This window comes from Macaca thibetana, chromosome 6, assembly GCF_024542745.1.
Source record: "Macaca thibetana thibetana isolate TM-01 chromosome 6, ASM2454274v1, whole genome shotgun sequence".
NCBI lineage: Eukaryota > Metazoa > Chordata > Mammalia > Primates > Cercopithecidae > Macaca > Macaca thibetana.
In genome coordinates this window covers 158808679-158824468 of record NC_065583.1, presented here as the reverse complement: position 1 = coordinate 158824468, position 15790 = coordinate 158808679, and the positions used below count along the sequence as shown (strand labels likewise).

At 37.4% G+C, this 15790-nt stretch overlaps 2 long non-coding RNA genes across 2 annotated transcripts in view; one reads left to right on the top strand and one right to left on the bottom strand.

Moving 5' to 3' along the window:
- Positions 1-205: 205 nt before the first annotated feature.
- On the bottom strand, positions 206-10688 carry LOC126956417 (uncharacterized). Its single transcript, XR_007726328.1, has 4 exons — positions 10156-10688; positions 8326-8507; positions 7551-7677; positions 206-818 (listed from the first exon to the last, which is right to left on the bottom strand). It is a non-coding gene; the product is annotated as an uncharacterized LOC126956417 (long non-coding RNA).
- Positions 10689-10772: 84 nt separating this feature from the next.
- Positions 10773-15790, top strand: part of LOC126956418 (uncharacterized) — a 29941-nt gene continuing 24923 nt past the window's right edge. Inside the window, exons 1-2 of the long non-coding RNA XR_007726329.1 lie at positions 10773-11027; positions 11641-11742. This is a non-coding gene — a long non-coding RNA (uncharacterized LOC126956418). The remainder of the gene's footprint in view (positions 11028-11640; positions 11743-15790) is intronic.

The following is a 15790-nucleotide window of genomic DNA, read 5'->3' as shown; positions in this document are numbered from 1 at the left end:
AACATTGGAGTATTAGGGAGAAAAAAACCCAGATGATATTTTGAGACATTAAAATTAAGCCTCTAAGAGGGCTCTTGTTCTATTTATTTTTATTTATTTATTTTTTTGACAAGTGCAATGCAACTCTAGGCTCTGCCAAATTCACTGTAGTGCTGAAGCTTTCGTACAGATTATGGGAATAGCTTTATCATACATGGTACTTTCTTTGACACTGGTTTTTATTATCCTTCTATAAGTACTAGAGAAACTGGTTGAAACTGAACCTTAAACTCCCATTTTGTACTGATCTTACTTGTTGTTTGCAGTTGAAGAATAACATCCTGCTGATATCCACTGCAGGACCACTAGGACCTCTGTTAGAGATTAAGCTCATGTTCTGATTGTAGACAAACCTTAGTGCAATTAGATTTACCCTAGTTTCTTATTTTATAGTGATTCTGCATCCTGAGATTTCAAAGGTGGAACTGATATTTTCAAATACATAGTTCATTGATAGATACAGGAACATTTTAAGATATGATCACACCATGAATAGACAGTTTTTAAAAAGTACAATTAGCAGTGTCCAATAAAGCAGTGCAAATATTTTACATGGTGTGAATGCAGGGGGATTATGGTTTTTATTAAGTACATTGTGATTGATCTCTGCTATAAAGATTAACACTTCACTAGACATCATAAACATGCAGGAGGAGCACAAAGACGTTATTCTTCTGGAATACAGGGATTTGACAAAAGAAGAAAACACATACTTGCATTTGCTACAAGCATGATGAATTTGCTTTTTTTCTCTCCTATTTCCAGCATCAGTGTAACGTCTGAAAGTTAGAAGAATATGGCAATTATTTGCAATCTGAAAAATAATGTTATGCAAAGGCATTCTATTTGCATTTTGAGAAACACCTTTATTTTCATTATTTGCTTCTGCCATTCTCTTCCACATTTACCTAGATTAGATTAAAATACTACTTTTGTGCTCCAAATAGTGTTCTGGTGCCCTTGTTTATTCAATGTGCTTTCAGCAACCATTTAATGGTGTCCCTTGTTTGAGGTACTCTGCTAAGGGCTGGGCACCCAGAGATGAACATGCAGTTCCTCCGTACCATGAGCTCAGCTTTGTGGGGGAGACCTACAATGCAGTCAGTGGTCTCCGTAATTTAAGCACTGTCATGGAGTACAATGCACCTGTGGGTTGAAGGATCTATTAGAAAGTATCTTCAAATGGAGAGATTCTTCCAGCATCTACTTACCCTCAATCTGAATCACTCTCAGTACTTTGTACTGCAGACCATTGTCCCTATTACTTGCCCCAAACATGCCCTGCCCTCAAAGAATGGCAATCCTCCCAGATGTCTGCTCATCTCTATTGAGTATTTCTGCAACACCTATGATTAAGTTGCATGATGACCATTAGAGGCCACAGCACCAATCAGGAGAGCAGCTTACAGGCATGAAGTCCGCGGGCACTTCCCACCAACGTTGGAAAGCAACACATTCATGGGGTCAGGATTCATTCTGCTGTTGTTGTAAATCTAAATTTAAGTTCCTCTCTATTTTCACACAAAAGAAATCATATTAAATATATTGATCTCTAACTAGATTTGTTCTCAGATAATTTGAAGACCTTTTGGTGTACTCAAGTCACAAAGGATATTTGGTGGTGGACCTTGGACAATCCAAACCAAACCTCCAGGGAGAAGGCAACCAAGGCTGTTCTGGAGAGCCCAGAAGCAGCAAATCATTAAGTCATTTCCATGATGGACTCTACTCACACTGCCTTTTGCCTCTGGTTGTCCCTGTTCTACTTTATAAATTCCTAAGAGAGAGAATTTTTATCTAGGTTGAGCCACATGTCTCTGCACTAGACTCAGTCAACCATGGCAGAAGAGACGGGTAGAAGTGACCACTGGAAGCGTCATTATGAGCTCTCCGGCCACCCCAGCTTGTGCTCTGCAATTACACTAGTCTTTCCCTCATTTCCTTGAAAGGAGCCAGTTTCTAAATAAAAGCAGCTTGCCAGCACTGACTGTCAATTTATTGTCTCAAGTTTGAACTACTAGGCAAGGCCTCTTTTCTAAACTTTATTTCTTCTTACTTTATGTTATCAGGATCACTAATTTTTTTGTGTATATGCATATATATACACACACATATTTTTTGTGTATATATGTGTGTGTGTAAATATATACATACATATATACACAAAAAGTGATCCTGATAAAGTGTGTATATATAATATATACATAAATAATATATAATATATAAATATAAAATATGTATAATAGATATAAAAAATATATATATAAAAATAGAGACAGGATCTCACTCTCACTATATTGCCCAGCCTGGTTTTGAACTCATGAGCTCAAGCAATCCTTCCGCCTATTTATATATTATATATAATATGTATATATCTATTAATATTAGTATCTATAATATATATCTATTTTGTTATATATATAATATATAAATAGAGACAGGATCGCACTCTCACTACGTTGCCCAGCCTGGTTTCGAACTCTAGGGCTCAAGCAATCCTCCTGCCTTGGTCTCTCAAAGCACTGGGATTACAGGCATGAGCCACCAAGCACAGCCCCAGGGCCACCAGGACCACCATTAACTTTTATTTCTACCCTTTTTCTGTTTTATTTATGAGTAATATTGTTTTGCTATAAGCTTCCATATGGCTTCACTGATCTTGATTTTATTCAAAAATGATTCCTGTCCTCTACAGGATTACGTGAGCTACGGCTTCCCATGTAGTGACTCTCCTACTATGGTGTTGTCTTCTGTGTGAGGAACTCTCAGTTACTTTTCCATTGGCTCTGGAGTGGGTCTTTACTAAGCTGAATTTTGACGGTAGAGGCATGAACAAATGAATGGAGGCAAAAGGAAGGAAATACTTTTAGGAGACACAGGAGTGCAGTATATGTGTGGATGTAAGGATAGCTGAGCCTGGAAAGGTAAGAACAGGCCATGAAGAATTTGAAAGCAATGAGAACCCCATGAAGAATTTTAAACAGAGGAATGACATCATTAGATAAGCATATCAAGAGGGAGGTTAGCTTGGTGTAAGACTTGGTGGTCGTTGAAGGGCTGGTGAAATAACCTCAAGAAATATAAACAAAGTTGAAACCAAGGTAGTGGCAGTAAAGGTGAAAAGTGGAGAACAAATATGTGAAATGTTTCGGAGGCAGAATTTATAGTACTGGTGCAGTAATGGGGGAGAGAGTTGAGGCGACTCTGAAGGCTTGGGGATGTTGATGCTGTGACTTTGGAATGGCTGAGTCAAGCAAATTAATATAAGCCTTAATACTTACCATTTTTTTGTGTGTGTGGTAAAATCTCTCTTGGCAAGTTTTAAATTTACAATGCATTGCTATTCACTGTAGTCACCATGTTGTACAACAGATCTCCTGAAATACTCCTCTTATCCAACTGGAATTTTGTATCCTTTTCCCCAAATGTTCCTAATCTCCATCTTGCACCCCTAGTCCCTGGTAACCATCATTCTAATTTCTGCTTCTGTAAGTTTCATTTTTTAGATTCAACATATAAGTGAGATCTTGTAGTATTTTTTTTTTTTTGTGCCTAGCTTAGTTTACTTAGCATAATGTCCTCCAGATTCATCCATGTTCCTGCAAAAAGCAGTTTCTCCTTTTTTAAGGCTGAATAATATTCCATTGTGTATGTACACTACATTTTCTTTAATCATTCATCCATTGATGGACACTTAGGTGGATTTCATATTGTGACTGTTGTGAATAATGCTGCAATGAACATGAGAGGGCAGATCTCTCTTCAAAAAATGGATTTATTTTCTTTGAATATATACCCAGAAGTAGAATTGCTGGATCATGTGGTAATTTTATTTTTAATTTTTTGAGGAATTCCATGCTATTTAACACAATGGCTATACTAATTTACATTCCTACCAACAGTGTGCGTAAGTTCCCTTTCCTCCACATCCTTGGCAATGCTTGCTATCTCATCTTTTTCACAATAACTATTCTAATAGGTGTGGGGTGATGTTTCATTGTTGTTTTAATTGGCATGTATCTGATGATTAGAGAGACTGAACATTTTTCCATTTATCTATAGACCATTTGTATGTCTTCTTTTGAAAAATGTCTTCAGGTTCTTTGCCCGTTTTTAAATTGGGTTGTTTGTTTCATCGTTATTGAGTCATTTGAGTTTCTTATATATGTTGAATATTACCCCATCACCACAAGTGTGTTTTGCAAATTTTCCCTCCCGTTTCATAGGTTGTCTCTTCACTCTGTTTCCTTTGCTGTGCAGTAGCCTTTTAGTTTATTGCAATCCTATTTTTCTGTTTTTACTTTCATTGCCTGTGCTTTTGAAGTTCTGTGAAATTCTTAACCTCACAATCTGATTGCCGATTCCTAACTGATGGAGCACTCAGGATTTCTAACCCCTTCCTTGTTTCTAACCTCTGGTAAGCACTGATAAATTAATACAGTCGTTATGAAAACATCTGAAATTTCAGCCTGTTAATTTAAGAGTTAACAAAATAGGAATAGTTGTTTCATTTTTTAGTGATAAAATGTTACATTTTTATTAAAATTTTAAAGAAAATACAACGAAGAAAATAAATATAGAAATACATATTGAAAGATATAAAGTATCTCAAGATTATGTGCCCTACCCAGTGATAATTATTGCTAACTTTTTATTATACATCTTTTGTTTTTCCTTTCCTTTTTTCCCCCCTTGGCTTTTTTTTAATTTTAAAACATAGTCTTGTTCTGTCACTCAGGCTGGAATGCAGTGGTGCAATCATAGCTCACTGCAGCCTTGATCTCCTGGGCTCAAGTGATCCTCCCTCCTCAGCCTCCCATGTGGATGGGACCACAGTTGCTCTCCACCATACCTGGCCAATTTTACAAATTTTTAGTAGAGACAAGGTCTGGATAGGTTGCCAAGCTGGTCTCAAACTCCTGGCCTCAAGCGATCCTCCTGGCTCCACCTCCCAAAGTGTTAGATTACAGGCACGAGCCACCACACTCAGTCTATTATATATTCTTTAATATTTAAATTGATGCCCTCTGGAGATTTTTCTGTTTACTCTTCATACTATCTAGTAAAAGCATTTTCATTTGACCGTAAAAATATAATCTACATCTTTTAATGTACACAGTAGGTTAAGATTTTCATCATGCTCTTTGATGGTCACCTGATTTTCTCTTGGCTCTTCCATAATTTATGTAACTAATCTTCTCCTTATGGTCATTGAGTTATTTCCAATTTTTAAAATTATATATAACATTAGGATGGGTACATTTCTACTTCTACAAATATCTTTGCACATTTGCTGATTATTTCCGTAGCGTGCGTTCTCAGATGTGAACTTTCTGGTCAAAAATAGGAATGTTAACATTGTAATGTATGTTGCCACATTTCTGCCATTAGTTTACAAGATTATTACTTTCTTCCTGTACTGTTGCCAAAAATTCTTTTAAAGTGTCTGCAATCTGATAGGCAATCAGAGTCTTACTATTGCCTGGCTCTCCAGGTTCTTATCCATATCTTGGGATCTTGTGCTGCAGCTGCCATGAATAACGAAGACTTCAGAAATCCATCATTTCTGTAAAGGGGATGTTCTTAGTATTGAAAAAAAAATTTGGGTTTTACTGCTTAAATTAACTACTTAGTAGTCACTCTTTTTTTTTTGTTTGTTTTGGAGATGGAGTCTTGCTCTGTTGCCCAGACTGGAGTGCAGTGGCATGATCTTGGCTCACTGCAACCTCTGCCTCCTAGACTCAAGTGATTCTCCTGCCTCAGCCTCCTGAGTAGCTGGGATTACAGGCGTGTGCCACCACGCTTGGCTCATTTTTGTATTTTTAGTAGAGATGGGATTTCACCATGTTGGTTAGTCTGTTCTCGAACTCCTGGCCTCGTGAACCGCCCACCTTGGCCTCCCAAAGTGCTAGGATTACCGGCGTGAGCCACCATGCTGAGCCAGTAGTCACTCTTTTATCACTGCTAGATGAACCCTTTCTTTAAGTGATACCTCTACTACTAAAATGGTTAGCAAGAATCTCTTCAAGGATATGAAATTCCTGCAAGAACCAATTTCCTCTTCCACTCTTGCCTTAGAGAGATATGTTTTTACAAGAAAACATCTAGTCCTCTTGTTTCAAATATATCAACAATATTTGTTTGTATTCGCTTTTTTTTTTCAGTAGGCAAATTTTTCATGTTTGGCCAGAACTGAATGGATAACATGTTCTATAACTCGGACAACCAGGGCAGAAGACCCTCCCCAAGTGATGATGGTAATAGTGCAAACTGATTCAAAAGCAGACTTCTTGGACAAGGCATGTGACCAGATTCTGTGGCTTAACTTCTGAACTCCAAAGGTTTACTCATACTTGGGGCCTTTCTTCCTTTTTGAATCACACTGACCAGCATTTTGTTGAGAGAACACACACAATGTGGGTAATGTTTCTGTCCCGTCTTTAGTTTTTGATATAGAGACTACTTTGCTGTAAAACTGAACTGTGTAACATTGATTAAGATTACTCAGGGGAACACTATATCACAGCAAATGGTTGAGGCAATTCTAAGACTATTGTATTTCATGTTTCCTTCCTTCTCATTCCGCTGGGGCTGACACCTGGCCACCTCTAGTCCCACTTCTATATCAAAGGTTTAATCATGCAGATACTTTCATGATCAATTTTTTTCCCACTTCTTCACCAGAATGTGAGTTATTTAAGGTCACAGAATCTTTGTAAATGATCTTAGTATTCCCCACACACCTATCCTGCCAAAGGATTTATTTAGGATTCAAGAGATACTGAATGAATTAACTTTTAACTATGAGTCATGCTTCTAAGGAGGAATGCAGACATATCAAAGGTATAATAAATTCCTAAGCTTTTTCCCATTTTACTGCTACCAAGTTTATTCAGGCTACCTCTATTAGCTCACATCTCAAAGCTTTCCCAAGCAACATAGAAGAGATAAATGGCTAACCTTGGCAGTGATTACTCATGGTATTAATCTAATTCACATCCGAGGAATTTAGTACTACTCAGAATGCATCTGGTGTCTAGTGATTCAAAGGTTGTCATTCTGCCTTTTATCTTGGGAGTGTTCTGGTTCTTTGCTCATGGTCTCACCGTGCCCTGATGCTGGTGGATTCCTTTGTTTAAAAGATTTGGTCTCTTCCATCTTTTGGAGGCAAATCTATAATGGCACTACGTGATGGAGTGCTCTTTGGAATATTGTCTAGGGATGTCATTAAAAGGCACTCTTTACATTACTTGGAAAGTAATGTACCCAGCACCTCCTTAAATCATCTGTGTTTACAATCATTTTCCAAAAAAGTGGGTTAAGATGAGCTCTATCCTTATGACTATGCTGTCACTTTTGAACCAGGATGAGAAATCCATTTGATGGGACTATTCATGTTGGGATCTAGGACTATGAGCAGACAAAAAAAAAAAAAAAAAAAAAAATTTTGAAGTTTGGGTTTATTTTTCTTTTTCTGCATCTGATGGTATAGCTTTCTTTGGAATACTTACATTTCTAACAATTTCCTTGTCCTGAGTCAAATAACAATTATGGACAGATCTATTCTTCATCTTGAACTTCTGGAATTCTTGGCAAAGAGAAAATGTAGCAATTTATGACATTTGATCTACAGGAAACCTATTATTTAGGAAAGATGAGAGAACAATAAATGGAGGAAAGTATTTTTCTGGACCAAATGCAGTATTTTTAAATTTTTAATCTGGTCATTGGTCATTGGTCCAAGTCAGTTTCCCAAACCTTACTGCACATTAGAAATCCCTGGGGTGTTTTAATAACTATTAATAAATGATAAATAAAGGCAAAGGTTTTATCTCAAGTACTCTGATTCAAATTTGGGGTTTGTGCCTGGTTGTTTTGATTTTTAAAGCCCTTAAATAATTCTAATATGCAGCCTGATTTAAAACCACTGGTCTATGTAGCAACATCCCATGATATTCTGATATTGCCTTTAATATTTTCTTAACAAATTTTCATAGTTTTCTTAGTTGCTCACAGTGTTTGCAATATTCTTCTGGCATCTCTCAAACATCTTTCATGTTAAAATAAGAAAAATATGCTTTTCATAAAGAAGAGCCTCCACTGTGGATATGTAATTTCTCTCACAATGTGTTTTTATGACGTGGAAGGAGTGTGGCTCAAGTATGCAGGGATGGCAATGATTGCTTTGGCTTGGGCTTCTCTGGTTTTGTCAGGACTTTGTATCGGGGTCCTTATGTGTTTTCAAACTTATCGTCGATCTGCTAATAAATTCAAATTGTTTTGTACCAGAAAATCCTGAATGATTTGCTTTCAGTCGGTTAGAAACAACTATTATGCCTCACTGAGATGAGTTCCTCCTAACCAGATGCTCTTCAAAGTAAATCACCTCTTGGGCAGCCCAGTCACTATTTCCTTCTCTGTGACTGTTGGCACACAGGTCTACAGGAAGGCCACGTGACACTTCTACTCTGTAAAAATAAATGAGATAATAAGTGACAAGGTCTCCCGAAAACACCTTTTCAACTTTAGGGTCAATGAACTCTGATCTAAATAAACACTTTAGCGGACCACCAAAAGTCAGACACAACAGCCAGAAGAATAGTCCTAATTTCTTCTGTAATTTTATTTGTTGCAGTTAATTAGAGCCACATAAAATTGTTATGCAGGGACATGGACTCCTAGCATGTGCACATACATACAGTATTTCATTAAAAATATACTACTGATGTCTAAGGCCCAGCACTGGCTGTCATAGGGACTATACACTTTCATCAGACATAATCTCTTAAGAAACTTACTATCTATCATCAGAGAGCTAAGGTAGGTACACACAGATGTGAAATACAAGGTCACAGTGATAAGGGCTATGAGACTGGTACACACTAAATCCTAGTATTTAGACAGAGTCTTTTCCACCAGCATGAGATGAGGAGAAGACAGTTTTTCAATGAGATCCTGGGCAAAATCATGAAGGTGAGACAACTTTGAATGCTATATTTGAAGAAATTAGGGCAGCTCTTGATAATTCTCTGTCTCATTCTGGCTCCCAAATTACTAAACCAAATACATTTTTCTTCCTAAATCATGATTGAGTGTATTAATTTGTCCCCATTTCTTCTGCCTCCTGGTCTAAGCTATCACCATTTTTCCACTGAACAACTAAAAAAGCCCCTTGACTCTTCTCCAAGTATCCATTCTTGGCCATTGCAATGACTATAATCGATTAAAAATATATACATATATATATTTTAAATAATTGTAGGTTTACACACAGTTATAAGAAATACCATGAAGAGATCCTTTGTACTCTTTACCCAGCTTCCTTCAATAGTAATATCTTGCAAAACTATAGAACAATTTCAGTAGCAAGATATTGACATTGATACAATCCACCAATCCGGTTTAGATTTTTCCAGTTTGACTTCTGCTCCTGTGTGTGTGTGAACACCTGTTTGTGTGTGTGTGTGTGTACATGTGTGTATTTATTTATATACAGTTTTGTCACATATGTAGGCTTCTATATCTACCACCACAGTCAAAATACAGACCAGCCCCATGACCGCAATGATCCCTCTTTTTGCCTTTTTATAATTACCCACCTCTTTCCCATTACCTGCTTCTCCCCATCCCTAAACCCCAGCAACCACTCATCTGTCTTACCTTTCTAGAATTTTTTTCATTTCAAGAAAATTATATAAATGGAATTATTTTGGAATTGGCTTTTATCATTTAGCATGATTTCCTTGAGATTCAATCAAGTAGTTGTGTGTCTCAATAGCTCACACTTTTAAATTGCTGACTAATATCCCATCATATTCCATGATATGGATACATCAGTTTGTTTAACCAGTCACCCATCGAGGGCCACTTGAGTTGTTTTCCGTTTTGAGGTCTTAAGAATAAATTGGCTATAAATGTTTATGTACAGGTGTTTGTGTGACTAAACTTACCTATCTCTGGGATTAAATGCTCAAAAGTGCATTGTTTAGTATAGTAATTGCACAAATCATCTCGTATCAATACAATCTGACTGGGTCACTCTCTTTTTTAAATCCTTTCAATGACCTCCCATTACTCTTAGCATCAAGCCAGCAGGCCTAGAAAGCCTTGAAATACCTGGGGTCTGCTCTTCTTATCCAATGCCTCGCCCTTCCTCTTCCTCTGCTTCTCTTCTTCAGACACGTGGGCTTTCCTTGCATTTCTTAAATGTGCCGTGCTTTTATCCTACCATAGAGCTTTGGAACATACAGTTCACTCTTAGAATTTTTCACTCTTCCCTTCTCTATGCTGTTTAATTAAACTCCCTCTCTTCTTTCATATTTCAGCTCAAATCTCATCCTTGTGGGGGATATCTTCAATGCTACCAGATATCTCCCTCTATTACATGTCCTGATGACACTTTATTATTTCCTTCTGTAGCAAGAGTTTGTATGATGTACTTATTCTTGTGAATATTTGTTTCATGGCCATTTCTTTTTATTGGATCACTGCTCTGTGTATCTCACTGTTATTAGTGAAAACTCCTTCGTAGAACCTATGACTTGCTACTGACCAATAGAATATGACAAAGATGATGAGACGCCACTTCTGTGATTCCATTCCTGCAATTCCATGATTGTGTTACATCATTCTCACTTAGCAACTGAGACAGGGGGAGAAAGGGAAAAAGAGGGAGAGACAGAGAGAGAGAGAGAGAGAGAGAGAGGATTTGTCTTTCTGGCTTTTATGAAGTAAGCAACCCTGTTGAGACAGTCCATCTGACAAGGTACTGCAGGTGGCTTCTAGAAGCTGTGAGCAGGTTCCAGCTGATGGCCCAAAAAAAAAAAAAATGCTGGGGTCTTCAGTCATACATCCTTAAGGAAATGAATTCTGGCACAAACATGAGAGAGCTTTGAAGCAGATTCTAACCCAATTGAGTTTCCAGATGAAAATGGAGTCTAGACAAAACCTTTATCTCAGCCTTGTGAGATTCTGCACAGAGGACCCAGGTAAGCCGTGCCTAGACTCCTGATTTCTCCAAAATTGTGAGATAGAAGCTAACCCACTAGCTTCTGTTACAACACTGTAACCATGTGTTATGGTCAATGGCATGGGCACTGAAGTGTTACATATACTACCTTAGGGCTTTTCTCATAAAAACTTTCTGCAAGACCCTCCCCAACATTTTCCCCAGGTTATTAGCCTGATTTTGAGCAGGGATTCAAGTACAGTAGACTGTAGGGACTCTGGGCTGTTAATCATTGCATGGGCAGTTGCCTACGGAATGTCTGAAATTATTTATTATAATGTATCACTATGAATTTGGTGATTTCTTATTAAATTAGCTGATATTATTTAGTTTAGCCAAAACCCTGTATTCTTGAGATATAGAAATAATATGTGACAGCAGGATCAGGGCTTAATACCTTAACAATGAAAGCTGGAAAAATATCAGAAGGTAGGATGACAAAACAACAGGATTATCTTTAAAAATCTCCCTAATGTCTAAAGGAATGAAACTTAGACTGTTCTTATTCTATTACTAGGTCACTTAGTAATAATTCATACAAAAATTGCTGTTTTTCACACCTTTGAAACATTTTTCCTTGGAAATAACTTCAGGTCATGAAGATAAATTTGCCTGACCTTCAGAGTGCCCTTCTTGGGAATGTTTCTCTTCTTTGCTGGTTCTACCATATTTTTACAAATAATGAGAAACATCAGGTAAGCTAGCCAATAGACCATTGCATTTCACATTCACTCTCAAACCACTAAGCAGAACAAGTGGTTCCTTTTGTAGCCTCATCAGTGCTTTCTATAACATAATCTCCCATCCTTATATATAGCAAAGACAGTCTCTTTCTTTCAGCTGTTTGCTTTCTAATTGCATTGAGTTCTTCGGCCAATTTAGCAATCACAGCACTAACAGAATATTTCCATGCAACCCAAAACAATGTCATAAACTGCAAAAGACAAAGTAAAACTACAATGACAAAGGAATTGATGATTTTTTTTTAATTGTAGGAGATGTACTTTACATCAAATTAGTAGAACACTAATGTGATGGTTGGTCTGCAACTGATTAGACTTGCTATGAATTTTTTTACCCTGTCATCCAGTTCATAGTTCTTATGCTCTCCATCTCAAATTTAGTCATCTTAAAATACACTAAGTTTTCTTTTTTTTTTTTTTGAGACAGAATCTCACTGTGTCGCCCAGGCTGGAGTGTAATGGCGTGATCTTGGCTCACTGCAACCTCTCACTCCCAGGTTAAAGTGATTCTCCTGCCTCAGCCTCCTGAGTAGCTGGGATTATAGGCACGTGCCACCATGCCTGGCTAATTTTTGTATTTTTAGTAGAGACAGGGTTTCACCTTGTTGGTCAGGCTGGTCTTGAACTCCTGACCTTGTGATCCACCTGCCTCAGCTTCCCAAAGTGCTGGGATTACAGGCATGAGCCACTGTGCCTGGCAAAATCCACTAAACTTTTGCATAATAAAGCTCATGGCACTGATGTCCATAGGGGTACATTTTTCCCTCACATCCACCATTATATCATCTCAAGGGATAACATTTCCTGCAAGCCAACTTTCTTGCAAGTCAATATGTATTGTTGACTTAATCTGAATTACTGCTTATATATTTTGATGGGCCAATTCTGTTTCCTTAATGGTAAAAAGTTTGTTGTTATACAGTTTGATGATTTAATACTCTATTGACATTAAGTAATTTTAATAATATGGAGATATCTTTCCAATGTTATAATGATGGATTATTCTTACAACAAAAATACATGGCTAATTTGTTTTTTTAAATAAAGACCAATAAAATAAAGTCTAAAATAAACAAGAAGTCTATTATGAAATGATGAAGAGATTTATTAGCTTTCATTATGGTCGCAAAATGTGGTCTAATTAACAGCACTAAACTGAGTCAATGCTAAAGTCATAGGGACTAAAATAGAATAAACAAACAAACAAATAAATAAATGATTATGCTGTTTCTTGGCATCAATTATGCCATATATGTGTGTGTGTGTGTGTATATATATACACACACATATATATATTTCAAATCCATTTGGACTCTGTCCCCAAAATTATTTTATGTTGAATGAAATCTAAACTCATTCTTTAAAAATTAAGACATTTCCACTGACCCCACAGAAATACACACACACATACACAAACAGTGACTATTATGAACACCTCTGTGCACACAAACTAGAAAATGTAGAAGAAATGGATAAATTCCTGGACACATGCAACCTCTGAAGACTGAGCCAGGAAGAAATTGAATCCCTGAACTCAGCAATGAGTTCTCAAATGGAATGAGTAATAAAAAGCCCACCAACCAGAAAAATCCCAAGACCAGATGGATTTACAGCCAAATTCTACCAGAGGTATAAAGAAGAGCTGGTACCAATCCTGCTGAAACTCTTCCAAAAAAACTGAGGAAGAAGGACTTCTCATCGCCTCATTCTATGAGGCTAGCATCATCCTGATAACAAAACCTGGCAGAGACACAACAAAAAAAGAAAACTTCAGGCCAATATTTTTAATGAACATAGATAAAAATTCCTCAACAAAATGCAAGCAAACTGAATCCAGCAGCACATAAAAAAGCTAATCAACTACAATCAAGTAGGCTTTATCCACAGAATATGAGGTTGGTTCAACATATGCAAATCAATAAATGTGATTCATTATATCAACAGAGCTGAGGACAAAAACTACAATTACTCAATAGATGCAGAAAGGCTTTCAATAAAATTCAACATTCCTTCATGTTGGAAACCCTTCACAAACTATGCACTGAAAGAACATATTTCAAAATAATAAGAGTCATCTATGACAGACCCACAGCCAACATTATACTGAAAGGAGAAAAACTGGAAGCATTCCCCTTGAAAACTGGCACAAGACAAGGTTGCCCTCTCTTATCACTCCTATTCAACATGATATTGAAAATCTTAGCCAGAGAAATCAGGCAAGAGAAAGAAAGAATGGGCATCCAAATAAAAGAAGTCAGAGTATCCCTGTTTGCAGACAACATGATTCTATATCTAGAAAACTTCATAGTCTCTGCCCAAAAGCTCTTTGGGCTGATAAACAACTTCAGTAAATTTCAGAGTACAAAATCTACATAAAAAATCTGTAGCATTTCTATACCCCAACAACATCCAAACAGGCAAATCAGGAACACAATCTAATTCATAATTGCCAAAAAAAGAATAAAATACCTAGGAATACAGCTAACAAGGGAGGTGAAAGATCTCTACAACAAGAATTACAAAACACTGCTGAAAGAAATCAGAGATGACACAAACAAGTAGAAAAACATTCCATGCTCATGGATAGGAAGAATCAATACTGTTAAAATGGCCTTACTGCCCAAAGCAAATGACAGATTCAATGCTATTCCTATTAAACTACCAATGACATTGTATTAGTCTGTTCTCACACTGCTAGGAACAAATACCCAAGACTGGGTAATTTTTAAAGGAAAGAGATTTAATTGACTCACAGTTCCACGTTGCTAGGGAGGCCCCACAAAACTTACGATCATGGTGGAAGTCAAAGGAGAAGCAGGCACGTTCTTCACAAGGTGGCAGAATGGAAAAATGCTGCGTGAAGGGGGATGAGCCCCTTATAAAGCCATCAGATCTCATGAGAACTTCATTCACTGGTCCCACCCTTGACATGTGGGGATTATGGGATTATGGGAATTACAATTTAAGATGAGATTTAGGTGGGGAGACAAAGACTAACCATATTGAACGTTCTTCACAGAATTAGAAAAAAAAAATTTTTAAATTCATATGGAACCAAAAAAGAGCTGAATAGCCGAGGCAATTCTAAGCAAAAAGAACAAAGCCAAAAGCATCATTTTATTCTACTTCCAATCCTACTATAGGGATACAGTAACCAAAACATCAAGGTATTGGTACAGAAACAGACACATAGACCAATGGAACAGAATACAGAACCAGAAATGAAGCCACACACTTACAACCATCTGAATTTGGACAAAGCTGACACAAGCAATGAAAAAAGGACTCCTCATTCGATAAATGGTGCAGGGATAACTTGCTAGTCATGTGCAGAAGACTGAAACTGGACCGCTACCTTACGCCACATACAAAAATCAACTTAAGATGGATTAAAGACTTAAATGTAAAACCTAAAACTATAAAAACTCTGGAAGATAGCCAAGGAAATATCATTATGGACACAGGACTTGGCAAAGATTTCATGATGAAGACACCAAAAGCAAACAACAAAACCAAAAATTGAAAAATGGGATCTAATTAAAAGAAACAGATAATCAACAGAATAACAGACAAACTACAGAATGAGAGAAAATATGTGTAAGCTATGCATCTGACAATGGCCCAGTATCCAGAACCTATAAGAAACTGAAACAATTTTACAGACGAGAAAGAAATAATCCCATTAAAAAGTGGGCAAAAGGCTGGGCCAGGCTCGGTGGCTGAAGCCTGTAATCCCAGCACTTTGGGAGGCTGAGGCGGGAGGATCACAAGGTCAGGAGTTTGAGACCAGCCTGGTCAATATGGTGAAACCCCATCTCTACTAAAGATACAAAAATTAGCCAGGCATGGTGGCAGGTGCCTGTAGTCCCAGCTATTTGGGAGGCTGAGGCGGGAGAATCGCTTGAACCCGGGAGGCAGAGGTTTCAGTGAGCCAAGATCATGCCATCGCACTCCAGCCTGGGAGACAGGCAAGATTCTATCTCAAAAAAAAAAAGTGGGC